The sequence below is a fragment of the Hypanus sabinus genome, chromosome 14 (assembly GCF_030144855.1).
Source record: "Hypanus sabinus isolate sHypSab1 chromosome 14, sHypSab1.hap1, whole genome shotgun sequence".
NCBI classification, from domain to species: Eukaryota; Metazoa; Chordata; class Chondrichthyes; order Myliobatiformes; family Dasyatidae; genus Hypanus; species Hypanus sabinus.
The window spans coordinates 108,008,463-108,021,960 of record NC_082719.1 but is presented as its reverse complement, the minus strand read 5'-3'; the positions used below and the strand labels follow the sequence as shown (position 1 = coordinate 108,021,960).

The window sequence follows — 13,498 nt, the reverse complement described above, 5'->3', positions numbered from 1 at the left end:
TTCCACTCTGCCGTATACCCATCTGATCCTGGTGACTTGCTTAATTTAAGCCTACTAATTGCAGCTTGTAATTCAACTTCAGTTATGTCAGCAGTCATCGTTCTATTTTGTTCTTCGCTTAAAGTGGGTAACTCAGGAGAATTCAAGAAGGTGTCATTTTGGGTTATGCTTCCCCCTGGAACTTTGGAATATAGAGTTTTGTTAAACACTTCAAAAGCTTCTTGAATTTCACTTAGCTTATTTTTTATCATTTTTGTTCTTGGGTCCCTAATTCTATGAATTGTATTTTCTGCTATCTTTTTTTTCCAGTTTCCACGCCAGTATTTTCATAGATTTAGGTCCACTTTCATAATGTCTCTGTTTCAGAAACATTAAATTTTTCCTGATTTCTTGCATAGCCAAACTATTAACTTCATTCCTAATTCTTTTAATTTCCCCTAATTTATCCTGTGCCAAATTCAATTTGTGTTTTTTCTCTAGTTCCTTCAGCCTATTTTGTAATTCCTCTGATGTTTTATTCCTTATTTTTTTCTAATATGAAGGTATTGCTATAATTTCCCTCTTAAGACCGCCTTCAGAGTATCCCATAAAATGGGAGGTGAAACCTCTCCATTATCATTAAATTCTAAGTAGAGACTAATTTCTTTTTTAATTTGTTCCTTAAAGTACATATCATTGAGTAGACTTGAATTTAGTTTCCAGATAGTATTCTTTGGTTGTCGGTCAAACTCAACAGATAAATATACAGGTGCATGGTCACTTACATCTATTGTCCCAATTCCACAGGTGTTTATTTTGTCTTTGTCGTTTCCAAATGTTATGAAATAGTCTATTCTTTTATATATAGAACGGGGAGCAGAATAATGAATGTAATCCCTTCTGTCTGGGAAAAGGTCCCTCCATATATCAATTAAACCAACATCCTCAAAAAGTGCATTAACTTTCTTATGTAAAGATTTTGTTTCATAGGTTTTTCTATTGGAAGAGTCTAAGTTTGGTTGTAATTGTAAATTTAAGTCTCCCCCACATATCAGGAGACCTTCTGTTTCCGTTACCATAATATCAGTAATTTTCTGAAAGAAACCAATGTCACTTCCCGGGGGTGTGTATATATTCAATAGAGTAACTGAATTTCCGTCTGTATTCCCCCTTACCAGAGCATATCTGCCTTCTTTATCTCCCATTTCGAATACGTTTTCAAAATTTAGCTTATTTGAGATAAGAATAGCAACTCCTCTCCTATGTCCTGATTTATATGAAAAGAGAAACAAATTAGTGAAACCCATTCTCTTTAGTTTTCTATGCTCATTATCACAAACGAGTTTCCTGTAAATATACTACATGGGCTCGTTCTTTTTTCATTTTGGATAAAATTCTCTTACGTTTGATTGGATTTAATAGCCCATTGACATTAAAAGAAATGAATTTTACTTTGTCCTTAGCCATCTGTATTTATCTGTCAATGTATCATTGAAATTAGCAGAATAAAACTTAATTGATCTACTCCCTGAACAAATAAAAACCAAGAAATGCAAATAATAACAAAAATGGCAACGAACGTGTGATTCCAAGGCTGAGGTCTCTAGTAGATGACCCTGCGTTGAGCTAGAGGAAATGTCTAGCTGTGGGGGATAACCCCTCCTACTTGTGAGTTGAGGGCCCCCATTGTAATATTCATAAAAGTCAGTGAACAAATACATTACACAGAAAAGATTTCCCTGTGTACTCCTATATATATATATACATAAAGAATAACAACTAAGTAATATAAAATCCACGTTATAAGAAGTATTTCTCGAGATAGGTATATCACTGTCTACTTTTGCTTCCATTTAGCTTCTTAACATTTTTAAAGTTAGCCAAACCTTATGGCTCTTCTGGAGAGGGTGAGGACTGTTTTTGGAAAACTCTCGGTCTCTTCCTGATATATTTCTCTCGGCCTCCTCCCGTCTCCTGCCTTCTCGATTCTCGCACTATTTCCCAAGCAAAGCGGGATAATTCCTCTGCCAGGCTTTCTCTCAGTTTGATCATGCTGACAGGCAACCCTCTGGCTTTCATGTCTATAGTCACCTCTTCCACTGTCCCTTCTTCATAAAACACTTGAAGTTTAGCAGGGTACGGAGTTTGAAATCTAATCCTTTCTTGCATTAGTACTTGCTTTACTTCAGAGTATTCTTTACATTTCTGCCGCACCGCGGGGGTGGGGGGGTAATCTTGGTCGAAATATATTAATTTATCATCTAAAAACACCATCTTCTTACCCCAAGCCCTTCATAGAATCTCTGCCTTGGTACAGTACCAAAGGAATTTAATTATTATTGAGTGTGGCTTATCTGCTCTATCTTGGGTAGGCTTCGGGACTAGCTCGCGATGCGCTCTCTCGATTTCCAGCTCCATAGTCGAGGGCAGCTCTAGCGGATCCCACAGCAACTTTCCGACAAACTCCATCATAGACCAGCCCTCCGCTCCTTCGGGAACGTTGTATATTCTGACATAAAAGAGAGCTGGATGAACTCAGCAGGTCGGGCAGCATCTGTTGAAAGAAGCAGTCAACGTTTCGGGTCGAGACCCTTTGTCAGGACTGGAGTCTTGATTTGACCACAGCATCTGAGGTGTACTTTGTGTTTTGTATATTCTGATATTTTTCCGCCGTGATCTTCCTTCCAGGTCAAGCAGTTTACCTTCTTGGTGATTTAATATTTTTATCGTCTTACTTAGTATTCGTTCCACGTTTTGAACGCAATCTTTCACCTTCTCAATTCGAGTCTCTGCCACCACTATTTTTTGATTGACGTTGGCGAGCTCTGACTTAATATCATGTAGCTGCTGCTTTATATCTTTCTGGAACTCCCTTATCTCTTTCAGAATTTCAATCATATTCACTGCTTCGCCTGAATGAGGCCCAGCGTCCACCTTGCTAGCATGCGGTTGGGTAGGAGTGCCACTCACTGCGCTCCTCTCAGTCACAGGCTCTGCAGTGTCGCTTTTTTATTTCCATTCTTTTTCCCCATTCTTGCTCCTCTTTTCAGTTCAAATATTTTTCAAAAAGTAATATATTTGATGGGTTAACGGGGCTTAATACATGTTTTTCAGGAGGAGCTAGTGACTTAAGCTGCCATTCTCGATGATGACGTCACCAGAAATGGCAAGAAGTCTAACAGATTGAAAGATCAGACTTAGCATAATATTCCTGGTAAATTTTCACTGCGTTTACCCCATACTCAAATTCTTTTTGTGAACTTTCAGTGATTTGTGTACAAAGAAACTGGTCCCTCTGAAAACCAGCAGCTTTCAATCTCTCTTTTCCAAAATGTCCTCTCATTTTTCCCAGAATATATATTTCTCTGCCAACAATCTGTTTCATCTGCAGTTTTGATTCTTTCATCCAAATCATTGGTATAGGATGCAAACAGCTGGGGCCCCAGCACAATCCCTGCTGAACCCCTTTCAAGATGACCAGTTTATTTTTATTTTCTTTTTCTGACCATTGGTTGATTATCAGTCCATGCCAGTGTATTTACCCATTCTTGTGCTCGTATTTTGTTTAATTATTTCTTACTTGTGTTACGTCTACGGTAATGTGGTTTGCGGAGCATTGTACGACACCAGCTGTAAGGTCAGAGTTTGATTCCCACCAATGTCTGTAATGGGATTGTCTGTTCTCTCTGTGACCGCATGGGTTTCCTCCCACATTTCAAAGACATACAATTAGTGTCAGTGAGTTGTGGGCATGCTCTGTTGGTGCCAGAAGTGTGGAGACATTTGTGGACTGCCCAGCATAATCCCCGCTGATTTGATTTGACGCAAACTGCACATCTTAGTATGTTTTGATGTCCATGTGATAAATAAAGCTAATCGTTTAAATATAGTGATGGCCTCGAGTTCACCATCAAGTATTTTTCTAGTTATAACCTCAAGAATAATGGGGTGGTGGTAGAGGCAGCTGCATTAGGGACACTTAAGAATCTCTTAGATAGGCACATGGATGGTAGAAAAATGGAAGGCTATGTAGGAAGGAAGCTTAGTTTTTTTTAAAGAGTAGGTTAAAAGGTCAGATTGTGGGCTGAAGGACCTGTATTATGCTGTAATTTTCTGTGTTCAATACATATGATATGATAGACCTCACAATCTATTTTGCTATGGCTTTGCACCTTAGTGTCTTATTTCCTCTGTAACTGTAACACTTTATTCTGTGTTGTGTTACTCCTTTTGAACTGCTGTCATGGAATGATCTTCAAGGTTGGCATGAAAGAAAGGTTTTTTTTTGCTGTACCTTGGTACATATGATAATTGTAAAATAATCTGCCAATGGCCTGCTCTTGCTTTGACCTTTGCATTGGGTAGCCTTGCGGCTATCATGGACTGTTGATCATTGCCTCTCCACGCCAAGCTGTTCACTGCTAAGTTCATGTCCAGACTCAAAATAGGAGCAGGAAATTTTGAGAGTAGAAGGTTTGGATGTTATTGTCAGAATAAGAGGCAAGGATAACAAGTTTAGGGAACTTTGATTTTTGATATTGAAGTCCTGGTTAAAAGAAAAAGGAGGAGGTGCAGAGTATGTGTAGACAAGTAGGAAGAAATTAGGTGTTTGAGGTGTTTAAGAAATGCAAGAACACTTAAAGAAATCTGGAGGGCTAAGAGAAGACATGAGGTTGTTGTAGCAAACAAAGTGAAGGAGAATCCTAGGGACTTCTACAGATATATTAAGAGTACAAAGATGGCAAGGGACAAAATTGGTCTAGTGGAAAATCAGCTGAAAGAGATGGGAGACATGGTAAATGGATTTTTTTGCATCTGTTTTTTTTCTCTGGAAATGCGTACAGAGTCTGTAGAGGTGAGGCAATGCAGCAACCAGGTCATGGACCTTATATAGGTTACAGAGGTGTTTGCTGTCCTGAGGCACATTAGGTTGGATAAGTCCCCAGGGCCTAATGATGTGTTTTCTTAGAAACACATGAGAGGCAAGTACAGAAATTGCAGGGGTCCTACCAGAAGTATTTAAAACATCCCTAGCTACGGGTGAGGTGCTTACAGATTGGAGGACAGCTAATGTTGTCTGCTGTTTAAGAAAGGTTCTCATAGTAGGCCAGGAAATTATAGGCAGGTGAGCCTAACATCAGTCAAGGGAATGTTATTGAAGTATTCTAAGAGACCAGTTATATAATTATTTAGACAGACGTGTACTGATGAAGCTTTGTGTGTGGTAGGTTGTGCCTAAATAGTTTTTTGAGAAAGTTACTGGGAAAGTTGATGAAGGCAAGGCAGTGGATGTTGTCTACGTGGACTCAAGCAAGGCCTTTGCAAAGTCCCATATGTGAGGTTGGTCTAGAAAGTTCAGTTTCTTGGCATTCAAACTGAGGTTGTAAATTGGACTGGAAAGCAAGAAGAAGCCGGGAGTGGCAGTAGAGGGCAGCCCATGATTGAAAGGTGGACTAGACTTGATGGGCTGAATGGCCTACTTCTGCTCCTATGTCTTATGGTCTTAATGTTTACAATAAGGTCACTTTTCATTCTTGTGAAATTCAAAGAGTACAGGTCCAACTTCTTTAGATGTTTGTGATAGGGCAGCCATCTTAACTCAGGAGAAAGCCTGGTGAACCAGTCTAGACTGCATCTATTGCCAGAGTGTCTTTCTGTAAATGGAAAGGTGTTATGTACCCCATAACTGGGTGTCTGACCAGCAGAGAAAAAAGAATCCGTTGGAGTCTGGTGGTACCAAACTAAAGATGTTTATTAGTAAACTACACAATACAATATCAAAAATGCAAATATACATATAAAACAAGTTAGCAGTAATAAACCTAAAAGTGTAGGAATAATAGTAATCAATAATAAACAAGCTCTATCGATGTCTAGGGGTAAATGAATTGTCATCGGAAAGTATAGAGTTCAGTTCCTAAATGCTGATGTAGTTATGGTTGTTGTATTGAAGTCATTGGAGAGAGAGAGAGCGCGAGCGAGAGGTAACAGCTACAGCGGCAAACCTTCTGTTGCTTTCTTAATCCATTGTATCATTGTGGTCATTTCAGTTATGACCCCTCTGTTCTTCACCACAGCGTTTTTCTGTGGTGGACTCGTCACTCTGGCATGAGCGGACACACACACAAGTCCCCACCGGCCCTGCTGTAACTCTGTGAGCTTTACTGACGGATCTCCTGATTCAGTCTCCGAAGCCCCCACCTTTCTATAGGTTCCCAACACTCAGTCAGTGTCCACCAGTCAGATGTCTCCCCAGACCTGTCTTTTATCTCCACTCACAGGGTCTCAGCTATCCATCAACTCCGAATGATTGTGTCCATCGAATCAGGCCACTCCTGCTGTCTCCTGAGGAATGTTAACGAGCAAAGTAAAGTCCTTGTAGTGGAAGGTAAATAATCCAGGAAGAGTCAAAATACAGTAAATCAACAGTCTCTCTCCCCCTCTTATCTGTAGCAAATGTTCTTGCCTGGGTTTTATCTCTCTCTCTCAATAGCAGCATAGCAACAGCAATAATTCGTAGTTCTCGGGGAGGGGGGGGGGTTGGGAATGGTTAACTCTGCACCCCAGTTCCATTAGGTCTGTCCATCACTCATAACAAAGGATTAACATTGCACAGTACTCCAGGTGAAGTCCTGTCAATATCATGTTTGTTTGTAAAAATACTTCCCTTTTTCTGCATTCCAACCACCCTTGCCATAATATCCAATTACTATTTGTCCTTTAAAGAACTTGCATCTACCTACTGACCTTTTGTCGTTCTGCTAGATCCCTTTGTATTCCACTTTGAACAGCTGTTTTACTATACTGACTCTAGGATTCCAATCTATTTCATTTTCTCAATTTCTGTTACAGCAGATTTCTGTTAATTTGGCCATTGGTTAGTTGGACAGCTGTTTATTCTGGACAACTCTTAAAGAACAAAAACTAAATTGAGAAAATAGTCATAGTTCCCTTTATTTATTTGGGATACGGTGCTGCTTAATTCAAGTAGGGGACATTGCTGAACAGTTTCTAACTAGAGTCACTCATGTGCACTTGTGTGGCCATTAGATACTACGCTGTGCTTAGAGCTATCAGTTGCATGTATCCATGTTCAAAAAGTAGTGATTTTTGTCAGTGATAGTTGGCAAGAAATCAGCAGTAAGATGATTCAGAACATTGGAGATCCCAGAAATGGCCAGAAGTGAAAATGAAACAATAAATACCCAATAGTAACAGAGACGTCGAGGAGCAGATAGGGAGGCATATTCTGGAATGATGCAACAATAGATTTGTTGTGATGAGTGATTTTAACTTTCTTAATATTGACCGGCATCTCCTTAGGACAAGGGGTTTAGATGGGGTGGAGTTTGCTAGGTCTGTTTAGGAAGATTTCCATCTATAAATTTGCTGACAATACAACCATTGTTGGTAGAATCTCAGGGGTAATGAGAGGGCCACCAGGAGTGAGTGATGCCACAGCACAAACCTGGCACTCAGCATCAGGAAGATGAAAGAGCTGGTTGTGGACTTCAGGAGGGGTAAGAGGAAGGAACATATACCAATCCTCATAGAGGGATCAGAAGTGGAGAGAGTGAGCAGTTTCAAGTTCCTACGTGTCAAAATCTCTGAGGACCTAACCTGGTCTCAACATATCGATGTAGTTATAAAGAAGGCAAGACAGCGGCTATACAGGCACAGGCAGCTTAGAAAAATAGAGGGCTATTAGTAGGGAAATTCTAGGCAGTTTCTAGAGTAAGTTACGTGGTCTGTGCGACATTGTGGGCCAAAGAGCCTGTAATGTGCTGTAGGTTTCTATGTTCGTTACTTCAACAAGTTAGGAATTACGTAGGCATTGACAATCATCTTGAATGTTACAATGAAAATGAAGATTTTGAAGATGCAATTGTCTCTAAAGAACTGTATGAAGGCAGTCCATTATCTACAGTAGGTGTCTGTGCTGATATGTTCACAGGCAATCACAGCAGATGAATTCCTCCATCAGTATCTATTAGGAACTAATACACTGTTTTATAGTTCTTTAGAGGTATTGCCAGTTTTCTAATTTGTTCTTTATTTCATTTAATTACATAATTTGTTACTCAATTAAATGGCAGTTTGTCTTTTTTTTTATACCTTTTGACTATTTCCATGAAACCTCTAATTGGGGCAGCTCCTGAATTGGGCCAAAATGTATTGGTCCTGATGTGTCCCAATTAACTGGAACAAATTGTTTTGTAAATTCAGTCATTTTAAGAGGATAATTCATTAATGATGACTCAACATACATAATTTTGTTTTTCTTTGTCCATCTTACTTATATCAGTTATGATCTTGTACAACACATGAAATGTGCCTTCAATCTCCTTTACTTCCAGAACTTTTCCAGCTTTTCTAACCTAGCAGCTAAAATTCCTAATTCCTGGAACCATTCCAGCAACTATTTCTGAACCCTTGAATCTTTACTGAAGTGCAATGATCAACTCTCAACACAATATTTCTAGTTGAAATATTAACTAGTTTCATGAAAAGTTTGCACATCTCCTCTGCAGCTGTACTCATCCCTGACATCTGTGCTCATCACCTCTGTCTATGAAGTCCAAGCTTGTGTTCCTTTTCTACTATACCTACACCCTCATTGCACCCTGTAGCTTCAAAGATGAATTCCCAGCTCCCTTTGTTCAATTCAAGTTAAAATTGTTTAATGTCATTTCCAGTACACAAGCATAGAGAAGGAAATAATTATTATTGCAGATCCAGTGCAGCACAGAAAATACCTCCATTTTATTTTACTGAGATGCAGACCTTTATGCCATCACATCTGATTTAACCTTAGCCTGATTAGGGGATAATTTATAATGACTAATTAATCAACCAACTGGTGCATCTTTGGACTGTGGGAGGAAACTGGAGCACCCAGAGGAAGCCCACACGGTCACAGAGAGAAAGTATAAATTCCTTACAGGTAGTGAACGCAATAATTAAAAAATAAAAAAATAAATACATAAGATAGCTTAATTAGAATCAGGTTTAATATCACTGGCATACAGTATGTAATGAAATTTGTTTTGCAGCATTGGTGCATTGCAATATATAATAAAAGCTATAAATTAAAATAAGCATATATTAAAAAAAAACTAGTGCAAGAAGAGGGAAAATAGTGAGGTGGTGTTCATGGGTTCATTGTCCATTCAGAAATCTGCTGACAGAGGGGAAGAAACTGTTCCTGAAATGTTGAGTGTCTCTCTTCAGGCTCCTCTGCTTCTTTCTTCATTTTAGCAATGAGAAGAGGGCATGATTAATTTATGCCAACCAAAAAAGTGCAGGGGCCTTATCGGATATCCAACAAAGTAAAATGTTCCTCCTTGCACAAGAAGTCAGGATGTTAAAAAGTTTTTTCTGATGTGCATTAATAATACGACAGCTAGGTAAGCCTAAGAGAAAAGACACTGAGTCCAGTTCAAGCTCCATCTTCAGAATCTTTTCCATTTGCCTGAAGTTTGGGACAAGACCAAAAACAGTGGGTGAAAGTTCCAGTATTTACTTAACATTTAGAACACATTGGGGAAACCCCCATCTTAAATTTCGAGGGATGATCTGGAATCAGATGGGCTCTATGCAGAATTTTGAGTTGCTATGCTTTAGTTCTATTACAAACTGAAATTTTCTTTGCATTATCACAGATGTCTTCCCATGTTTCAGCTGTAATTTCTACTCCCAGCTCTTCCTCCCAGATCCTTCCCAGCTGCTTAGCCTCTCCACAAGACCATTCCCTCAGGATGCTATAAAAAGTACTAATGGAGACCACCCCTAAAATAAAACACCCTCTTCTATGTCAGAACTATAGAAACAAAGCAATAATTTTTACAGAGAGAGCGACCGAGTACAGCATTGATTATCAATGGGTAAAAACAGCGTACAACAGAAATTATAACAGTGATAAGTACAACTATTAGACCATAATGCAATATCATGCCCCACATATTACCAAACAGGCCTTCAAACGACCACCATTTAGACCCCTCGGTAAACCCGTGCCAATCCTGCTCTACTTTCTTGATGTTGTCAGTCTCCTTGGCAATGTGCTCGGAGAGGGACATAATGTTAGCAGACTCATCAGGGATATAGGTGCAGCATTCTTTGCCAATGATAGCACAGGTTCTCCCTTTTTCAGCTAAGATAAAGTCTAAAGCCACACGATTCTGTCGGACTGTTTGTCAGATGACTAACATTTCCATGGTCACCTCAGCCACTGGAGTCTGGGTGCCTAATAGAGTGCTGGCAGTTTTATTTGCCAAATCCTCCAGGGCAGCTGCTAGCTTAATGATTCCTTGGGAGTTCCTAGCCATGCCATAAGATGGGAAGGCAATCATCCAGAACCTCTCCGACTCTGTGATTCCCTGTTCCTGTCTCTGCCAGTGAGGATGGTCCTGCAGTTTAGGCACTACCCTTACGTTGGGGGCCAAGCAAGCTAGATAACAGCACCTGCTCTAATTCTTTCTGGGGTGGCTGTGGGTCCCATCTGCTAGCCATCTCCCTGTGTAGCCAGAAGTAAGCTTTACCCCGCAAACCCATTCAAGGGCCAAGGGAGAAGCCTGCCATTAACATTGTAATTTTAGGTGCTGCAAGTGCTGTTCCCCAAGAAAAGTTTCCCCTGGTGGCTGCAGTGACAAGTTGTATTTGCCACCTGGGTGCGGGGCACATGTAGGTGTGGCCAAGAGACTTCAGGGGAGGAGGTCATATTCAAAGGGGCCTGAGGCCTTGAAAACATTTGCAGTCGTTTGGGGTCCCCTTGCGATTCTGGACTTCTCTGCCCTGGGTATCATTAGAGAATCCCCAAGCAGAGAGTTCTTCAGTAGAATTGAGGGGATCACTGACAACTGTACCATAGCCTTTCCTCGCAAGGGTACTTGCGCATATACCCAACATGCCCTTGCTTGTGGCAAAGGGACAGGAAGGTGTTATGGGCGAAATCAGGTAGTAGGGGATGTTTTGGCCACAGCAGTTCTTGGGGAGCTGCCCCATCTTCGGGGGCCACTCCTCCCGCCCCTACATATGACTTTAGTTGACTGGAAGCCCCCCCGAAAGAAGGCAAAAGACAGCGGCCAGTACATGGTAATAGGCTCCTTAGTCCATAATTTTTTTTACAGTCAGTACGACGTATCCACTGCAGGTGTCCTTCCAACTTGACTGCCGTGGACATGGTAAGTAGTACTTGGAATGGTCCCTTCCTCTGCTGTTCTAATTTGCCACAGTTCCAGTTCTTAATTAGTATGTAGTCCCTGGGTTCGATGATGGGGTAGTCCCCTTCTATTGTCATATCATCTTCGTCCTCGTAGCCTGACATACCTGTGAATGTAAGGCTTGGAGAATCTTAGTGAGGTAGCCCATTTATATCAAGAGTGAGAGGCTGCGCAGAACTCCATGGAGTCCTCAGGGGCTTCCCGAAGATGATTTCAGCTAGTGACCATCCTGTTATTTCTTGAGGGGTGTGACCCTCATATGCAATAATGCTGAGGGCAATATCTTTTACCAATTAAGGTCGTGAGTTTTGCCAGTTTGGTTTTTAACATACCATTTGCCCTCTGCACCATTCCTGCAGCCTGGGGGTGGTGAGAGCAATGGAATTGTTATGGAATGGATAAGGCATTGCGGATTTCCTCACTTAATTTTGCTACAAAGTGGGGATCATTATCTGAGCTCAATATTTCTGGTAACCCATACTGGGGAATTACTTCTCACTACAGCATTTTAGCTGCTGTCAGGGCAGCTAAATTTGTCTTGATCAATTTGCTAAACACATCTATGATCACTAAGCAATATTTGTAACAATGTACTCTAGGTAGTTCAATAAAATCTATTTGCTAACATGAAAAAGGGCCTTCAGGTAGGGGAGTGGTGCCCGACACACAGGGTGTCCCCTTTCCCATGTTATTCTTACGGCATATTAAACATGCTTTTCCTCTCTTTGCTGCCGCTTGCTGTAATTTCAGATGCCACCATGTTTGCAGCAAAGAGTTTACCATTCCTTCCTTTCCGAGATGAGTACTAGTATGAACGTCATCAAGGAGGATTGGTAGAAATTGGGTAGGGACACAGACCTGTCCCGCAGGGGTGTACCAGTAGCCCGACATGAGATCTTCCTTACAGCCCATTTGTGTCCATAGTCTGTGCTTCTCAGGGGCTCCCCCCGGAACGTATGTACGGCTTGCATGCCTGGCATGCCAGTGCTGTGTGAGAGGCACAGGGTGTTTTGGCAGGCCGGTGGGACTATAATTTCAAGTGTCTGGGCTGTGGCTTTGGGAGCCTCATCAGCCATGGTATCACTGGTGGAGATTTTATCAGTCTGGTGGATATGAGTGGAGCATTTGATAATGGCCAATGTTTTTGGAAGTTGCAAGGCAGTGAGGAGATTCAGTACAAACGTAGCATTGCTAATAGAATGTCCTGAGGAGGTGAGTAAACCCCGAGAATCAGTGTAGATGTTTGCACGTTTGAGAAAGTAAGGAGACATGGGATCTAAGGGGAAATAGCTTTGTGGATCCAGAACTGACTTGCCCACAGAAGTCGACAACCACACTTTGCCAAGTCATATTCTGCATGGAGGTCGGTGATCAGTGGTGTGCCTCAGGGATCTGTTCTGGGACCCCTACACTTTGTGATTTTTATAAATGACCTGGATGAGGAAGTGGAGGGATGGGTTAGTACTAAATTTGCTGATGACTCAAAGGTTGGAGGTGTTGTGGATAGTGTGCAGGGCTGTCAAAGGTTAGAGCGGGATATTGATAGGATGCAAAACTAGTCTGAGAAGTGGCAGATGGAGTTCAACCCAGATAAGTGTGAGGTTGCTCATTTTGGTAGGTCAAATATGATGGCAGAATATAGTATTAATGGTAAGACTCTTGGCAGTGTGGAGGATCGGAGGGATCTTGGGGTCCGAGTCCATAGGACACTCAAAGCTGCTATGCAGGTTGACTCTGTGGTTAAGAAAGCATACGGTGCATTGGCCTTCATCAATCGTGGGATTGAGTTTAGGAGCCAAGAGGTAATGTTGGAGCTACATTGGACCCTGGTCAGACCCCACTTGGAGTACTGTGCTCAGTTCTGGTCGACTCACTACAGGAAGGATATGGAAACCATAGAACGGGTGCAGAGGAGATTTACAAGGATGTTGCTTGGATTGGGGAGCATACCTTATGAGAATAGGTTGAGTGAACTTGGCCTTTTTCCCTTGGAGCGACGGAGGATGAGAGGTTACCTGATAGAGGTGTACAAGATGGTGAGAGGCATTGATTGTGTGGATAGTCAGAGGTTTTCACAGGGCTGAAATGGCTAGCACGAGAAGGCACAGTTTTAAGGTGCTTGGAAGTAGGTATAGAGGAATGGGGTAAGTTTTTTACTCAGAGAGTGGTGAGTGTGTGGAATCAGCTGCCGGCAGCGGTGGTGGAGGCAAAAATGATAGGATCTCTGTGTATCCTGTATGGATACATACAGCTTAGAAAAATAGAGGGCTATGGGTAAACCAAGGTAGTTACATGTT

General features: G+C 41.4%; 1 protein-coding gene across 4 annotated transcripts in view; it reads left to right on the top strand.

Annotated features, from left to right (window-relative positions):
- Positions 1 to 13,498, top strand: part of gne (glucosamine (UDP-N-acetyl)-2-epimerase/N-acetylmannosamine kinase) — a 162,886-nt gene that overhangs the window by 16,308 nt on the left and 133,080 nt on the right. The window contains exon 1 of one of the 4 annotated variants that reach the window (XM_059989785.1): positions 11,141 to 11,162. The exons of the other annotated variants lie outside the window; for them this stretch is intronic. The gene's annotated coding sequence lies outside the window, so the exon portion shown is untranslated. Of the gene's footprint in view, positions 1 to 11,140; positions 11,163 to 13,498 lie in introns of those variants that run through there. 4 annotated transcript variants of the gene reach the window in all.